This window comes from Equus caballus, chromosome 9 (genome assembly GCF_041296265.1).
Source record: "Equus caballus isolate H_3958 breed thoroughbred chromosome 9, TB-T2T, whole genome shotgun sequence".
Classification (NCBI taxonomy): domain Eukaryota; kingdom Metazoa; phylum Chordata; class Mammalia; order Perissodactyla; family Equidae; genus Equus; species Equus caballus.
Genome location: NC_091692.1, coordinates 35,265,422 through 35,283,771, shown reverse-complemented (window position 1 = coordinate 35,283,771; position 18,350 = coordinate 35,265,422). Strand labels below are relative to the sequence as shown.

At 41.2% G+C, this 18,350-nt stretch overlaps 1 protein-coding gene across 4 annotated transcripts in view; it reads right to left on the bottom strand.

Annotated features, from left to right (window-relative positions):
- Positions 1-401: 401 nt before the first annotated feature.
- The window catches only part of CLXN (calaxin), a 36,891-nt gene continuing 18,942 nt past the window's right edge, over positions 402-18,350 (bottom strand). For 2 of the 4 annotated variants that reach the window (XR_011421302.1, XR_011421299.1), the window contains 4 exons: positions 14,917-15,063; positions 10,579-10,674; positions 7,394-7,485; positions 402-2,911 (listed from right to left, as the gene is read on the bottom strand). The gene's annotated coding sequence lies outside the window, so the exon portion shown is untranslated. Of the gene's footprint in view, positions 2,912-7,393; positions 7,486-10,578; positions 10,675-14,916; positions 15,064-17,793; positions 17,982-18,350 lie in introns of those variants that run through there. The other 2 variants (XR_011421301.1, XR_002810329.2) reach the window with 1 other exon arrangement.

Sequence of the window (18,350 nt, the reverse complement as noted above, 5' to 3'; positions counted from 1 at the left end):
AAAAATATCTATTTAAGCAACAGTTTAAATCATGAGGGTTATACCATCATTACATGTTTAGATGAGAATATAATTTAAATGGACAAACATGGACAATATTTTTTGATTCACAATGATACTGGAATGGGGGTATCTAAATCGTTTTTGAGCACTAGCATTTTGGTAAATTGTCTTTTGGTAATTATCTCCAAAGAAATTTATTTCTTAATTGGAGCTATTTCTTTCTATAAACACAAAATATCATTTATTGCCTCCTTTGGGAAAATATTTAAGCAAATAGATCTCCTTTAGATTGGCTAGAATTTTCATACACACAGAGAAAAACTAATACAGATACTTAGCCAGTGATGGACTGGTAAATGTTTAGCAACCAGCTCCCAATAAAAAAAAACATGTGCATATAATACACACATAACTTTATTATCAACCATCCTGGTATAAAGATACATTGCACACAATTTACAAATAATAATAAAATACACATTACTCTCTATTATAAATTCCATTTGATTCTCAAAGAATGCTTTTGTTGATTTTTGCTGAAATCTCCTATCTGTAGCCAACCTAGCACTGCAGCAGATGTACAAATGTGATTCTGACATGACTATGGGTTGATATTTTCATAATTATGCTAGCGAGTAAGGTGAAAGTAAACAATGAAGATGGATGTTGGAATTTGACGTGCTTTCAGTGAGGTAAGTGACTTCTTTGCTAAATCAGATAATAGGTTTTGTACACTGGAAGAATATTTCCTCATTTTGGAGCCCTATTTCATAATGTAACAGCTATATACACAACAGACTTTTAAATTTAATCTGCATTATAAACATTTTCTTCCTCATTTTTTTAAGCCCATGCAGTCAACAAAGCAATAAATCAAGCCCTGGTTGGTGATGTTTGCTGATTTCTGTGGCAATAATACCCCTACCATGGCCCATCTCGTGCTACCAATGGGATAGACAGAACATGGAGTTAGGACTAGTTGCATGTCAGCTCACCATCACGTCATACTTCCACCACACCAACATGATTAAGAGCACAGGACATGGTAAAATGGGATAAAATGTTTAGGAATTGATGAACTGTGAGTTATTACTTTTGCATTTAATATCATTTATGAAGTTGTAAGTTTATATAATTTAATATTTAAAACGGTAAAGGTTAACAAACAGGTAAAAAAAACTTCTAAAAATTTGACAAGTGTTTCTTGTGGAGCTACTATGAGCTTGTTCAGCACACCACTGCTGTTGGCAAAACATGTATTTTCCACTTGTTAATTACCCAATTGAGTTTGGTGAATGGCTCACCAATTAAAATTAAATATAAGTATAGTTTTAGAAAAAGCCTTTTAAGAAGTTGTAATATTTTACTTGAAGAACATGTTGACAGTGGCTCCTAACAAGATCAGTTACTTGATTCCTTTTCATGGAATTACCTTTGAAACTCATAATGTATGTGGTGACTTTTTTTGACATATATCAAAATAGGTGTACATATTGCAATAGTGAGACAATTAATTGACCTAATTATTAATAGTAGATATTGTGGGTTGTATATTGACAGTGAACATGGCATTACACAAAAAGTAGATTGTAAATTCCATGGGTATGGGGACGGGACTGGGCCCTTCTAAATTCTTGTAAAATAACACGTATTATTCTTGGTAATTTGTATCTAAAATTATTATAGTCTATCATTATGATAAAGTGTCATCCGGATTCAAACCAGTTAACACAGGTAAAACCAACCACGAGGTTAATAATAAAAAGTAGACCTTGGACTCAAGTAGTGATTATTGAGTAAATTCCAGTCAATGGATAAATACAGATATGAAGACAGTACAAAAAACATTACCTTAGTGTGAATCTTTGAGGCTGTAGGCTACTTTTCAAGTTTTCTAGGGGATTTTGTAATTATTCAAGTGAAATTCAAGTGTAGTTATTCAAGTGTAATTATTCAAGTGAAATTCAAGTGAAGTGAACAAAATAGTTCTTTCAATATGCACTTTTTTTTTGTTATGCTCCCTTATAAAGCATTTGCTACTTAATTATGAATTAGATGACCACTTGGGTCTGTGTGCAAAAGCCCTAGTGCATGGCACTGCTGGTCTGCATATATATGTGAGACTGTCCAAATGACAGGAAGTAAAGACTGGATAAACAAATAGTGTCTGAAGGGGATGTACTCCAGTAGCTGTTGCTGGAGGATAGACAAAGGAGAATCCCAATGCTGGGGCAGAGATTTCCCCACAAACTGGGCCAGGCCCTTCCCAAACTCCTTCTGGGACCAGGCCAGGTATCGGGGCCATGGGAGCTATCGTCATGCTGGGAAGCAGCCCTTCAGTCTCTAATGGAGCAGTGACAGGGAAGCATAGCTGCTCTGCAACCTGGCCACGTCCACTCATTTATGCAACTGTCTTCCACAGTCAGATTTAAATATTTACAGGACTTTTTTTCAAACAAAGATAAATAATTTTCTCCCTACTTAAATTACTTTTTTCTCTAGGTGATCTATGTATATTTATAAAATTGACTTTAAGCTTCACCAGTAGGGTGGAATGTACTGCTTAGATTTTCTCTGGGCTGGTTAGACTGTTAGGAAGAGCTAGGACCCCAGTAGCTGTGCCAGAAACAGAATTCCCTTTAACCTGGACTGAGCAGGAACCACAGTTCTGTATTCAAGATGTTGTCACTCATACTTTTTGATCCCATTCCTCAAAGACATAGGTAGACAATATGTATAATAAACACAATTAATGAATTCATGGGAAGACTGGGCCCATCCCTCCTTGGCATTGTTAAACCTGCAGCTTCAGTCACTGTGAAAAGCTTGATTGCTCAGTTCCCATGCTGTAAATGGGGTTCCCAGACTGACTCTACCATAGTGATTCCTGTAGGTTCCTTTAATTGATCTGTATATAGAGAGAATATACATTCCAGTTACTGCAATAGGAAGAGAAACTTGGAAACTTTTGTAGGAACAAGATCCAGTTCCAGAAGAATGACTCCTGGAAAACAATCCTGATTGCTAACCTCTTCAAACCCACCTCCCTTCCAGCCAGAAACAAAACACACCACAAAAACAAATAAAATAATCACACACAAGTATTGGCACCAGGATACATGCAGGGTCACCACACCCTTGTAGTATCCATTTCACAGGGCAGTTGCTACATTTCAACAAATTTCATTCAATGACTGTGGTTTTTAAGTGAGACTAGTAAAAAGGAAGTTTGATTATTTAAACTCAGGCCCAACATAGAATTAACCAAGCCTTCCTATGGAAAACAACATAAACTTATAGAAATAGTGTCTAAGGGAACCAAAACATACCAGAGAAAATGTTTTTAAGAAATGATATAATATTAATGACAATACAAATAATAGCTAACACTAGATACTGTTCTAAGTACATACCACACTAATATAAATAACTCTTTTACTCCTCAAAACCACCATCACAAATTAACACCGTCTTCCCCAAGCCAGGGACCTGAGGGTCTGTAACCACAGGGAGGATGCCACGCATGCTTGCTGTGCTCAGTATGATGTGGCAGAGAAAGGGTCTTCGAGATGCAGCATCTGACAGCCTCAGTGGCCTTCTCCTTATAACAGAGGAATAGGGCCCATTCACCTCACAGGTGCAGGAAGAGGATTGAGGAGAAAATTATCTTCCAGACAGAGTTTGTGGTGTGAGCAAAGGCTTCACGTTCTACAAGGCTGCAGAGGGAATGCTGGGAGCTGTCATTCCACATGCTTGCTTTTTTAAAAAATTGTGATAAGAATAGATAACGTGAGATCTACCCTCTTAACAAATTTTTAAGTTTACAGTACATATTGTTAACCATAAGTACAACGTTGTACAGCAGATTTCTGGAACTTATTCGTCTTGCACAACTGAAACTTTATACCCATTGAACACTCCTCATTTCCCCTTCCTCCAAACCCTGGCAACCACCTGTCTACTTTCTCTATGAGTTTGACGACTTTAGACACATCAAATAAGTGGAATTATGCAGTATTTGTCTTTTTGTGACAGGCCTATTTCACTTAGCTTAGTGTCCTCAAAGTTTGTCTATGTTGTTGCATATGCCAGGATCATCTTTTCCAAGGCTGAAAAATATTCCACTGTATGGAACTTCTTTATCTGTTGATGAATATTAGATCATTTCCGCAAGTAAAAATAGAATTACGATATGATCCAGAAATCTGAGTATTTATGCAAAAGAACTGATATCAGGATCTTGAAGAGGTACCTGTATTCCCATGTTCTTTGCAGCATATCCACACACTTTTGCCTGTGTATTTTGGGAGGGGAGGAGATTAGTTTCTTTAGTGTCTTGCAAAGTGCTCAGCCACAAGAACTGCCACAAATAGCTTGGTGTGGGTGTCCTTTCAAAGCAATAGGCCAGAGGTTTGACATACAAAAGAATGTTTTAAAGCCAAGTGCACTCTGCCAGGGTTTTAGAGCTGCGGTTTTAGGGAAGGATTAGCGTCTTCACTACTCAAAGGCACCTCAGGTGTCTGGGCTTCACCTGGGGCCGTGAGCCTGCAGGACAGTGTCAGGAGCCAGAGATAAGCATCCATTCCAGCTCTTGGTTAAGACTGCCTTGATCAAATGCTCCTGCATTGTAAAAATTAGTAATAGGAAAATGAGATGTTAGCATTCTCTGCAGGGCTTTCTTCTCCTGAAGAGGTGGATGACATGATGGCATTCTGCAGAAGAATAAGATGCATAAGGTAGAATATCTTCCTGAGTTTACCTGGTCTTAGATTCTTTTCTTTCATTATTCTTTTTCTCTTTCTTGGAAGCTTGATTTTCATAGAGATGAGAAATTTATTCTCTTGCCTTCGGAATATTATTTCCATTTGGCAGCTCCAAAAGAAAAGAAGTGATGGGTTTGATGCTTAAACATTGCTTAGACTTTATTATCTGGAGATTTTTCCTTCCAGCACTTCTTCCTAAGTTCTTGAGTATATGAACCCCCGATGCTTTGACTAGGAACTGGAATAGACCTTACAAAGGGTTTGCTTGGGTATAAAAATCTTTGGGGCTCATGAAAGGAGCAGAGAAATCCTCATGCAATCCCCCACAGAGCAGAAGCCACTGTGTGTGAGAAGTCAGTAAGGAGAAAATAGGCTGAAGGAGTAAGGAGAAAAGTGGGCTTGTGCACGCTCTGAAAACTAGATGTAAAGAAGAGTTTGGGCCAGCACTGCCCTCCTGGCTACAGAGGAGGCTCAGAATGGTTCAGGTCTTCCCCAGGTGCTACTAGGAAGTGAGTTCACACTGTGACTTACCGTTGGACCTTGGGCTTCACGGCAATCAGAGCTGCCCGTTAACCTGGGAAGAACTGACTGAATATAAAAACGAGAAACATTACCATAAATTGCAAAAGCCTCTTTTAAAGAGCTGCTGCAGAGAAGCCATTGTATGAGACCTCAGCTCTCACTTGGCTAGGATCCAGGAAAGGCCTTGAACATTAGGTCAGCCCCTTCTCCACAGCTCCCTTTCTCATATCTTCATATATTAGGGTGGTGATGGTAGAGAGGACTGTGGCCCACAGAGTGTGGAGAGTGAAGACCAGGGCTACAGGTAGGGAAGAGGAGGTTGCACCTTCTGGCTGGCACTTTGACTGGACCCTGGGACTCAGGGTGGGGTGGGGATGGAGTGGGGTGGGTCAAGGCATGCCAGGGTCCTGATGGTGGTTGTCGGACTGCAAGTGGGTGATGGCTGTCTCCTGGCTCCTCCAGAGTCGTGTGTCTGGGTCTATGATTACTGGAGGCAACTAGTGGCAGGCGCGGACTTGCTTGTGTACTTAGCTCTGTGGGTAATGACAGTGCCTCCAAATGTGCGGATGCCCTTCTCAGGATGTAGAGCTCCACAGGAGAAGGTAAGCAGGTGCGTGAGCCTGCTGAATGTGCTTCCTCTTGACCCTGGGGCCCCAGGGTGCATAGGGCCGCTCTCAGGTTCCATTTCAAAACTTCTAAGTAACAGCAGGTGTTTGTCATTAGAACACCACTCTGAAGATGTATAAAACAAAATTAACACCGAATCCTGGATATCCTATATTTATCTGTCCCTGAGAGAATATCCTTGGGTTTATTTATGATTTGAGTATCTCATAAGAAAAGCAATATAAAATAATAATGTGTTAATGTCCTATAAAAACAAACCTATTCAATACAATTTATTAAAAACATGATTCTATATAAATATCTTTGTACTTGGAGATCATAGCTTCATTAGTTTTTTGAGCCTATCTTTTGGCATTCCAGTGTGATACAGAATCTAAGTGGCTTTGGTAGTGTGACTCGGATGCTCTGACTCCCGAATCCTGTAGGAGCCAGGTGTCCTTTATCAGAAGCGGCAAGCCAAATGGCCTATGACAGACTGAGACTACAAAATCAGACCACATAATACCTTTTCTTCCACATGTACTTTTTATGCTGAAATTTAGATCACTTGAGCTCCCTTATGAGTTCTTAACCAATGGGAGTATGGATACAACCTCTTTCGATATAATTGCTTTTCTTTAATCATATTTAATTTTGTGTATTATAACGTTATTCTGAGAAGGCAGTTTAGAGGCCTCACAGAAGCAAAAGCAGTGCGTGCACAAAGATAGGTAAGAACCCTGGCCAGGGTGCTCTCCATAAGTGTCACCAAACACCACCATCCCTTTGTTTACTGCCTCCTCTCAACCTCCACCTACTCCCCATCCCAGAAAACCTCAGTTCTGATAGCTGGCCCCACAAAGGAGACATGCTCCCTCACTTCAACCCACTCTGAGAATGGCCTCTTCCTACAAAGATCGACAGTGGAAAATATTCCTTTCTGCTAAAGGAATCCTGCGTCCTGCACGGGAGCATGGGTTGGCCTTTGGTCTTAAAGAGCAGTTGTATGATTATTTGGGTCCTGCTTCTTGGGGGCTGAGCACTCCAGCCTTTAAGAATAGTGCCAGTTGGACCCACATACCAAGTCTGGATGGGCTGTGTCGATTGTTGGAACATCTTTTTCAGTCTCTTTTCATCAAGGTCTTAAAAAATCTGTAGCTCAATGTCACCCATTGCTATATTGCTGCCTGTGGAAGCTAAAGCTACCCTGCTTTTGCTTTAGTGTTTTTCCTGTTGAAAGTGAAGAGAAAAATGTAGAATATGGTATTTGTTCAGAAGAAACATGTCAGGGAAATCAAGTACTGACTTTGTAGGGTGGCATTAGCGATTTGAGCTTTTCTTTGCACACAGGGCATCAACCTACTAAAGACAGTGGCATCGTCCCACCCACAACCCTGTCCCTGGGCTCCCAGCTATGCCATGGGACATAGATCGTGACCGGGTGAGAGAGGGAGGCCACTTTTCTAGGAGGTATTTGCAAATGTAGACCCAAGACTCACCTAGTTCCATTAGTTCATCTTCCATTTGTGATTCCAGGTCTGAGGTCGTTGGTTCACAAAGCTGTTTTGTGCAGAAGTTGAGGGTGCTGGGCCTGAAGACGGCAAGCTGTGGGTCAGAGCTCTTCTGTGCTATTTATTTGCTAAATTACCTGTTACTTGGCCCCAGTTTCCTTATCTGTTAAATGGAGTAGTAACAGAACCTTCCCTCATTTGATTCTCAGTCCTACACCACAAGCGAGCTGCGAGGACTGAGAGCTGCCTGGGCCCCACTTTCATCTACAGGACCAACCTTTGATTTACATGGTCTCCACTGTCTCCACTCAACCTGACCTCCCAGGATGGCACTTAGTGATTTCTTGGTATTTTATTGCTTTAGTGTTAAAATATATGTTTAAGTGCTATCTCCAGATTCTTTTCAGATGTGTAAAATTCTTTGTGTTCTTAGTAAAGAGCCATGATTGACCTTCCTCTGCTTCAGCTGGTACAAAGGCAGCCATGCCAATGTGCTCATTGCTACTTCTTGTAGTTAATATTTCGACTGTTATTTATAATGTTTTTACTGTATGCTTATTTTTTTTTTTAATCGTATACTTCCAGAGCCCTTCTGAGTTCTGTGGGTCTTTCTGGAGTTCATATTCCTCCTCCTGAGCTAAAAAGCAAGTTCTTTAACTTCATTCCTAGCTAGATTTTTCTTTCCGTTTCTACATGGAAAAAAGAAGAGCAATGCATTGGACCTGGGAAATCCTTCACCAAAAAGGACTTTTTAACAACATGCTGCTGTGGAGGGGCATCCTGTAGGACCTTAGCACTTTTCACCTCCGCCTTCCACTCCTTCAGAAGTCTCCACATGATGGCAGATCTTTGCTCTGTTCAGAGTCTGTCCTAGCAGGAATGGAGTGTCGTTTCCCTCATTGTTATGGCAGTTTTTCCACTTTTTTATTTTTAAACTGAGAACCCTTCACACTGCAATTTTTCTGGGAGATATTCTTTCTATGGTTTGGTGGAAGTGAGATGAAAAGCCAGAGTGAAATGTGATTCAGGAACAAGGTGGCAGAAATCTTTTCAAGAGGAGTATTTCCTTAGAGCTCTCTCCTTCTTTCCAGGTCTCTTGTTTCCAGGCAGCTTGCTTATTAGAGACAGGGATGTGTATGTGTGTTTGCATGCACTTATGCACATGCATGCATAGGAAACAAAGAGACTAAAGCCTTAAGGGATTCCACTTCCAGGAAATCTCCTTGCTATGGTTGATGCAGAGAAAAACTAACCCCTGATTGTCTCTCAACTTAAAAATTATTTCAGTTTATAGAAGTCTAAACATTCAGCAGTTTTGTGGTGATAATGATGCAGTCACTTTTTTTTTTTTTAGTTCTTTGAACTTTTTAAAGCCCTTTGTGTTTTCCTAACTGTTACTCATAGGGCTGGGATAGGAAAAATGCAGGCAGGCCTGTGCCTGCTTCTGAGTACTCAAGTTTGAGCAATAGTATACCACACAAATTCAGCTAGTTATATATATATTTTTTCCTGGTGGTGGCAGCAAGAATTTGGATGGGTTTCTGGGTACATCTTGTTCTCCAGTCAAATGAATGATTTCCTTTCAGCTTTGTAAGTTTGAAATGAGTTCCTGACACAGGCTGTGTGTCCTGATGGGAGCTGCTTGTCTGCGTGAAAACAGCCAGTGGGACACAGGGCTCCAGGAAACCCAGATCACTCAGTTCTAACCAGGCCCAGCTGCTGCCTCATCTACCTGAGACCTGTAGCAGGAATGGCTGTTACTGCCATGTTGACCCCTTTCTCCCTCCAGATGTCTCAAGTCCACTTTGGGCTCTGATGTCTTAGGACATGTGGTGGGATGCTCCTGGCAGGAGCTGCTATTGCTTTTGAAGTGTCCTTGTGGCTGGGCCCGGTGGGCAAATGGCCAAGAGATGCTATCTTTATAACATCTGCTGTCATCTTTGCTGTGTGGGAACTAATGGCTGTGTTTGAATAATTAGGCCTTTGCACCACAGCACAACAGAAGCACTCATTGCTCCATTAAAACAAACATAATTATTGTAGTGCACACATTCAAGGCCCCTTTCATCCCTTCAGAACCTGCAGCATTTGGGAAGGTCTGCGTGCTGGAGTGCTTTCTCAGGTCCTGTGAAATCAGGCCCCTTCTGGATGAGGGCCTCTTTTGGGGTAGAGAGCGCATGTCAGAGAAGTTGGTCTTTGTATCTCTATTCGTGTTTCATAACACTTTAGTCAGACCTCTGTTTCAGCATTTATCCACTCTTCTATTTGGGTGCATGTAAATTTTATTTATCCTACTAAGCTGCTGGATCACTCTGGGCCAGCACTGCAATCTTGCCCATATTCATTTCTCTTATGAAGACTTTGGGGCTGAAGTCTCCTGGCCTCTCTGTGCCTCAGTTTATTCATCCATTAATCATAACATCTACCCCATCCACTTCCAGGACGGTCACAAAGATTAAATGAAGTCATGGATATAAAAGTGATTTGCAAAGTACAAAAAGACCACACAAATAATAAAAATCCTGCAGTTACCCAGGTTAGGACATAGATACTATTTAACCAGCACTGCCAACCATTTGACTCAGTATGTGGTTCTTGAACAAATACTTCCGAGAAATAGGTTTTTTTTTTCATGGGTGACCAGGATAACTCTAAAAAATGGCAGTCCTGTTTACTAGAATCTCTGACCTTTAGCTTCCTGGGAGATGTTTCCTTTTATATCAGTGATTAGTGTATTCTTTTTATCAACCAACTGATAAATATTTATGGAACACCTATAGCATGGTAGATACTGTGCTGGTTGATGCTGAAATATGAATACGTGTTGCGGTAGTGGTAGTCTCTCTGGTATCTTAAATCTACAAAACTGTACCAAATTGGTGATAAGGACAAGGATGGCATCAAGGACCCAAAAGACAGGATAGGAATTCTTGCATACCTCTGTCATTTTCAATTTTTGTTTTTTATTAATGAATCTAGGGTGAGAGGTGTGCCATGGAAGTAGAGTTTGACGTACACCTTCAAGGATGAATAGACTCCTAGTTGGCAGAGGAAGGAAGGATGGACTCATAATGTAATTCACCGAGAGTACTGGGGTGAATAATATTTTGAAATTTCCCCTAAGATACTCAACTACCTACTGTTTTCTTATGTGGCTGTGCACCCCACAGTACCTGTGCTGAGTGTTCATGTCAACTGTCAATTGTAGAAAAACCCAAGATTAACCTGAGACAGACAGAAGTCTTCAAGAAGCTGGTGGTTGCATTGCACTGTGGGCAAAAGGGGAAATGGAAAGTAAACTTCTTCACCTATGTCAGCTCCTGAATGAAGAAGTATTTTGTTCTCTCATTTGGAATTTTAAGCCTGTAGAGAAAGACCTGAATAGGTTTGGACATATTGGATCTTAACAATACTCCTAGGATGCTCTAACTTTCCAAGGATCCAGAAAACTTTCTCTCCTCTGCAAATCCTTCAGCTTTACAGACCCTGACCAGGCTGTTTATAGAATTTTTACACAAGGTGAGAGATTAACAGTCATTTATTGACATGGTATTGCATATGAATAAGGTATATTTTGCCCCTTGATGAGCTTATCTTTTGTAGACTATAAAGATACACTGACAGGAAATTGTATTATAAAAGGCTGAATACAGCAATGGGGTGACAAGAGGATGTATTAACATCTCACCAAGGGCCACCAGAGAGAGTTTCTTGAAAGAGGCAAGGCCAGAAGCAAGTCTGGTGCATGAGGAGGAGTTACCCAGATGAAGAAAAGGGACAAGGAATGCTGGGGAAAGAGAAGAAAATAAGGTCAATGCAAGTTGATAATTTGGAAGAAAATATAGGGATTAAGGTAGTGGAGGTGTTTATGACATGGAAGATAAAATGAAATGAGACTGGAGACTGAGAGGTAGAAATTTAGGAGGCTATGTTCAAAGTTTAAAATAATCAGATGAAAACTTTGGAGGAGAATGTTCCAGTGATGAGCAGGCCTGTGCTGTGGCATGCTTGTTGAGAGGGTTAGGTACCATGAGGCTAGTATAGAATGGATTATCTACATAGACATTTGTCATTCACAAGGGTAGAAGATCTGAATTCTGGGAATGTTTGGGGGAAATTTTAGAGTCCTCTAGAGCCTATGAGTTCAGTTTGAGAACACTCTTCATATATCCATCATTTTAATGGGGAATTATTATATGCCAGACAAGGGCACTGAGGTGAATTATAATCCTGGTCTCAGTGAAATCAAAGTTGATAAATGAGTGCAATGCTATCTGATGGTGTAAGAGAGGTCTGGACAATGGGCTTAGGAGCCAGACTGCTTGACAGGGACCAGCAAGGTTTATAGTGGAGGTGAAATTTGATGTGAAGAGAGAGTAGGAGTTTTTCAGGCGAGAGAGGGTAGAAGGAAGGCTGTTTCTGAAAAAGGTGTGGAGGTGTGAGAGGACGTGGGCAGGCCAGGTATGTGAGCATCATGGCAAAAGTGACTTGGAGAAACTCCAGAAGTCCACTGTCTTGTTAAAGTGTTCTAGTGTGTGCTGAGAATCTGGGCAACCTTTCAGAAGCATCAAATTGCTATAACACCTTCTCCTAACTGGCACAGACATTGTCCATTTCTAAGAATGTAACATATACTTGCTAAGGAAGGAAGATTTTTCTCAGTCAGGGTAACTTTTACCATGTAGTTTATTATTCTGTTGACCTGCACATTCACTAATTTTAAAAGTTAAGATTTTGTGGCTAGCCATGTGTTAAAAACCTATGAGTTCTGAAACTCTCAACATTTTAACTTTACCCAGGGCCTGAAGATCAACAGAATGATCATCCTAAAGGAATCCTTCAGTTACCCAGCCCTGCTGGGGCTCATCTTAGGAATAATAAAATATTTTATAGTTTAATTTTTACGTTTCACAATGATGTTAGTTTCTTAAAGAGTGTCATAGCTTGTTTTAGTTTTATCAATAGAATAATCTTTATTTAAGTCAAAACAACCTTACTATACACTTCAATTGGAGTCTATTTACTTTTGCTCCATTTTTGGAGATCTATTCCATGTAAGAAACTTACATGTGTACGAGTTCAAGTAAAGGCATTGAACCGCTCTTACTCTTCTCTAGGCAAAGAAATATTTATCCTAGTAACTTTTCCAGGTGTACAGGTGTCCCTGGATAACTCCTTTTTGTTCTCTAAGGGGCTGTTTTCAATTTTGTTTGGTGACCAAAATGAACAGGATGTCACTGAGGCCCTTGAAATATTGGGTAGAATAAAAACATTGACTCCTGCTCTTGATTTCATACACAGGCCATCGGGGCTGCCCTGGACTGTGGAAAACTCAGTCAGCCCCTCCCTGTATACTGTTGACTACACGATGGTGTCAGTTCAGATAGTTTTACTGCAGATATCTTTGCTGCAAGCATTTTCACCACATAACTAGTTGGCCATAAGACAATTTTGCCACAAAAAATAAAATTACTGGTTGACTGTTTTTGGTTTTCATTGTCAGTTTGGTTTCATTTCTTCATTCAAAGTTCTCACAGTTACTCGCATTTTCAAGTAACATAAATCTTAGCTAGCCCTTATAATGGTCAATACAGTGACAAGTAGACGTGGTAGTCTTAAAACAGTTAGCATTTCTTCCAGTTATTGATGGCTTTATCAAGCCACCAGGTAAGGATGATTTGCCCCAACAGTTGCTTTCTTACTCTGAAACGCACTACATTGGAGGAGAAAAGAAGGCCCAGAGTTGGACCTACATTTCCCATAGAACAAAGAAAAGTGCTTAGTTAGGTACAATCCACAAACAAAAATAAAATCATTTTTTTGCACAGTATCACCATGAATCTACATGCACACAGTTTAAATGTTTTCAAATATTTTGTATTTTGCTATAAAGTCTTTTTAATTTTGTTATTCATTTTTTCATGTTTCATTATGTCTTTTTTAATTAATGCCCCTCTTTAATTTTTCATGATTTTATCTTTTATGGCAAAGTTGCCTTATGGCCAATAAGTTATGTGGCAAAGATGTCTGTGTGGAAACTACTGGACAGGAGTGGTATCATATCAACTTTCTCAAAAAACAACACTACCATGAGCACACAAACTCTGTTGAGACTCAATGCGAAAAAGAGGTTTTCCAATAATGCATGCCTTGAGATGGAGTCACGCACTCACTCAGGAAATATTTATTGAGTGCTTACTGCACGCAAGGTCAGAGAAGTCAATAGTGAATAAGATTGGCAAGGTCTGTGCATCCATGGATTTACATTCTGGCAGAAAGAAAAAACTCATGAAACAAATAAATAGAAAATTAAAAAAAAAAAAAAAGCACATAGATAGTGACAGCAGGCGGGTGTGAGACTTTGAGTGGTAACCACATCTTGTGGGAGGCCACGCCCCAGGCTCCCCTCTGTGGACTTAGATCATAAGCCCTGTCTTCCCTGTAATAGTACTGAGGTGGTTTAATAGACTAAACCACAATGATGTTGTTGTTGAATTTTACATTTATCTTCTAAAGCTTTGATAGCTTAGCTTAGTACAGAGTCTCCCATTTTCTCATGAAATTACGGACAGAAATATTAGACACTAAGGATCAAAGTCTTTTGGAGAATGTAGAGGGTTAGATTCAAATGGTGGATCCCAGTCTAAGTTTTTGATGGCACCCAGATATCAGGAGAGAGGGGAGTCCTCCCAGAGGGGCCGAGAGGTCCTTTAACACAGAACTACTGAGTACTGACAGTGTGTATGAGACCCCGTTGGTTCCTGGGATGTGCCAAGACAATCTGGGTAGCACTTTTAAGTCCTGGGGCTTTCGAGCACTGAGTTGAGACTAGCTTAACTAGTCACTCTGCCCAAGGATGGCTGAAGGTGGAGGGAAAAAGATGCCCAGTGTGGAGGACAGGAGGGCAGTGCTGAATTGGGGCCAACAAACTCCATGTGTCCATGACGGCCTCTGGAGACAGGAGAGCCCTCTCAGGGGGTCAAGGGGCTGTGTGGGGTTGGTGGGTCCATCCCCACCACTACCGCTCCCCGTGCAGAGTCTCAGTCTCCTAGGACTGCACCTCACTTCTGGAGCTGCCTGTGTGTGTCATCAAAGCCGCCAAAACTGGAGACTCCACCAAACCACTCCCTCCCTCTCATCCCCTCCCACTGCAAACCATAATCTTGCAGGCAGACAATGAAGATAGGACAACTATTCAGAAAAACGCGTGGCTTTGGAGACTCAGGACATGTCCCAACTGCACCTGCAGGTTTTCTTTTCCTGGGGCTGACGGGCACTGGCTGCGTTGCACCTGCCGCAGGCCAGCTCCTTGCCTTTCAGTCACATACCTCGTGCTGGGTGTGCAGGCCCTGGCCTGCTCCACATCCTGCTCTGCCCGGGAAGAGATCTCCTCCACTCCACTGACTTCTCAACAGACTCTGCAAAGGGAGGCTATCACTCTTACATCCGCCATTTGATTGTCTATAACAACATGGCTATGAAAAGAGAGAGACAAACACCACACTTTTTACCTCTCCCTCCCTGCCACAGGCCATGGTGAGACCTCGGCTGTCTTCATTCAGTCTGTTGGTTGTGAATTCTTTTCCTTATTACGGTTTTCAAGAAGCAAACTGATCTGACATATACGGGTTCAAGCTGTGTATAAACCAGTGGGTGATCTTGGGAGAGAGAGAAAACCAATCATTCATGGAAACAGGGATTTGTTAAGATTAGAAGGCTCTTTTAAGGAGGTGGCTAGTTGTTCTTTTCTATCAGAATCAACACATAAGCTTCTTGTAAAACCAAATGCTATTTGTTACTGGACCCTGAAAATCTGAATAATTTTCTTCCAGCTCTGAGAGGCATCTACAGGATGGATTTGTTCAGAAAGACAAGGAGAGATACATTAAGAAATAAGTAGCAGTATGATCCCATTAGCAATGTGCATGGATGAGAGAAGGAGCGGTAAATTTTTCTGCTAATGCACAGATGGTCCCACTCCTTCGAGCTCTATTAACTGTCTCTCTGACTCATTAATGAGGATTTGACTTGATAGTTTTCAATAATATTACTTTTGTGATTTGTTACTCAGTGCTGGAACAATGAGAAGATTTTGCTATTAATGATTAAGCACGCACTACTAACTTTTTTGATCAAAACAGTGATTGACGTACTCAAAAGATTCTCCAATGACAGGAATTTAAAAGTCTTGTTTCCTTCTTTACTGGAATTTTTCACCTAGGCATATGTATTTCCTTCAAACTCCATTTTGTGTAGGACTGGGAGAAAACTATTGCCAGGTGATTGGCAGTGGAGACTGTTAGTGGGTGTTGGTGGCACAGAGAGGGGAGGTTGTGAAAGTGTGCTTCAGGCAAAGGGGAGAAAGAAGAGCCCATATTTTACCTATTTATTTAAATGTCCTTTTGCCTGACACCCCCTCAGGCAGGGTACTCTGTGTATGTGTGTGGCTGGGCCACATAATAGGGGCAGTGTAGGCTGAACAGGCAGGGGGAGGTGAAGATCAACAAGAGGATGTGTGTCTTGGGGGAGGAATATTTTCTTGAGGGATTAAATCTCGGCATGAGTACAAAGCAAGCCACAAATTACTAAGGATGAGGGCCATGCTGTTCAGCACCCAAAGGATGTCAGTGATGGCGTGAAGATATAATGACATACCAAGGGGATTTCTGGTACATCTCCACACTCCCATGTTGCTCCTGATGTTTCTGTACATGTGCCTCTGTATGTGAATGGACACATGAGTGAAAGGCAACTAGGGAGACTTCATCCATTTGATGTACATAGTGAGGTAAAATTTCTTTTAAATATTTGATTTACTAGCAGGCCCTCAAAAGCACATCAGTTCTACTCCTTCCCAGTCAATAAGTCCATGATCTACTCAACTCTCCAGGACTGCTGCTTACTTAGGCCATCTTCTCATAATCCAATAAAGAAATAATGTATCCTATTGCTGGACTCACAGTCTATCAAGATGTTCTTCCTTATTATGGCTTACCAAATTATTTCTGGCTCCAATAAAGACCATTTCCTTTTTCTTTTTAAATTTCTTTGAGTATGGGTAAAATTAGGTTAGGATTTGGATTAAAACAACTCCCATTTTTTTTTGTTGTTCTTTTAGGACTCAGTGCAATTAAATCAAACCTTAGTTTTCATTTCTCCAGGTCAAATAAGTGATTTCTTTTTGCAATGTGTGATGTGATTGTAAAGTCTTTACTACGCTGAGGGCCATGCTTGGTTGGTTTCCAGGCCATCTAGAGCTGAACTCCTCACATATACCTATGTGTCACTGTAAGATCTAGTGAATTGAGAGTTCTAATTCAGCATGACTGGGGGCCTGAGACTCTGTATTCTAGCCAGCTTCCCCTGAACTGTTGGTGCTCTCAGACAGTGCCATCAGTACACCAAAATTTACCTTCCAGAGAGAAGGGAACTGCCTTGGATGAGTACATGCTCTCACTTCCACTGAAACATGGACTATACTCTTGGACCCCTACAGTGGCCTTCATTCCATTCTGAGGTCAAGGTGCTCACTCCATGCTTACTTCCCCCAGCTACTTGTTATTTATGTCATAACCAGAGGGAAAAGGTGAGCCTGAAAGCATGTAGTCCAATCCTAAGAGCTCTTTATCATCCTACTCTACCCTCAGATTTGTCAGGCTTGGCCATGGGCCACAAGAATGGGATGCACAGGGACACTACTGTGAGCAAGGCAGCCCTTTCCTGCTCCCCATAGAGCCTGAAGTCTTGATTTGTTTATTATTCCTTGAGCCTGTGCTCAGCTACTTCCCCCTTCATATCCATCAGAAGTGGTGTTTTCCTAAAGAGAAGGTAAACACAGCTCTTTATTTTGCTGTACGACACACCTGGCCATCTCGAGACAAGGGTGAAGTTCATGCTCTTCTTCCTCTTTCTCAGCATTTAATTTTTCCCCTCTTGCCTCTTCTCTTTTTTCTTTTTCTTTACTTTCCCTATCTACCTCCCTCTTTCCCTCACATTTATCTAGCTTGATGTTATCCATGAAACGACAGCTATATGAGCTTCTATACGGGCTCCTATAGTGATTACTATTGTGGGCCATATCATATCAGCACTTACTTCAACTGTTTATATTTTTCGAGGTTATGTGTTCTTCCCAGTGGAGAAAATTAAGGAACCAACTTAGTATGACCATGTAGAGTCTGTGTGGCCTAGCTGACTCAGGGTTTACTCTTCCATCCTCTCGGCAGTCGGCATGTGCCAGCTTACTCTCCTGTGCCTGCTGCCTTCATAAATGGGCAGAGTGCTGCTCCTGCAGACTGGCGTAAGGAGGCAGTGCTCAGGGGCAGCCTTTGGGCTGAAGGTTGCATTCAAAGACCCAGAGGCCTATCTGTTACCTGTGATCCCAAGACTGTGTCCAGCTCTCCTTTATTATCTGAGCCCACATGGTTTCTATTTTCCCATAGTCTTCTGTGTAGGGACTAGAAATAGTCAACAATGAAAGAGAGGTCATCTCCTTCATGTAGGAGCAGAAGATCATGTGCACACATCTGGAGGCTTCATAGGCAAGACATGCAAGTAAGTGCAAAAACAGGTGGAGCTGAGGAGTGAAGACAGAAATTGGAGAGGAGAAAGTCCCACTGGGTGTAAGTGTGAGTTCACGTATGTGTATGTACACATACTCACATGCACAAATACACAACCATAGCTTAAATTAAGCCCAGATAACAAAACACTCTAAAACTCACATAGCAATGGATTACAATTTGGTGGTTAATAACAGGTCTAAGAAAGGGTTCTTTCGAAGTAACTTGCGCACTTCTAGGACACTATTTTTATAAGGAGAAAGCCGCTGGATGCTCAACCAACAGGGATTCCAAGTTGACCAAGAGTCAGCATCCTATGAAAGTAAACCATTGCATTCCTAGCTGAGCATTTTTGCAGGGAAGATATTTTTGCCGCATATAAT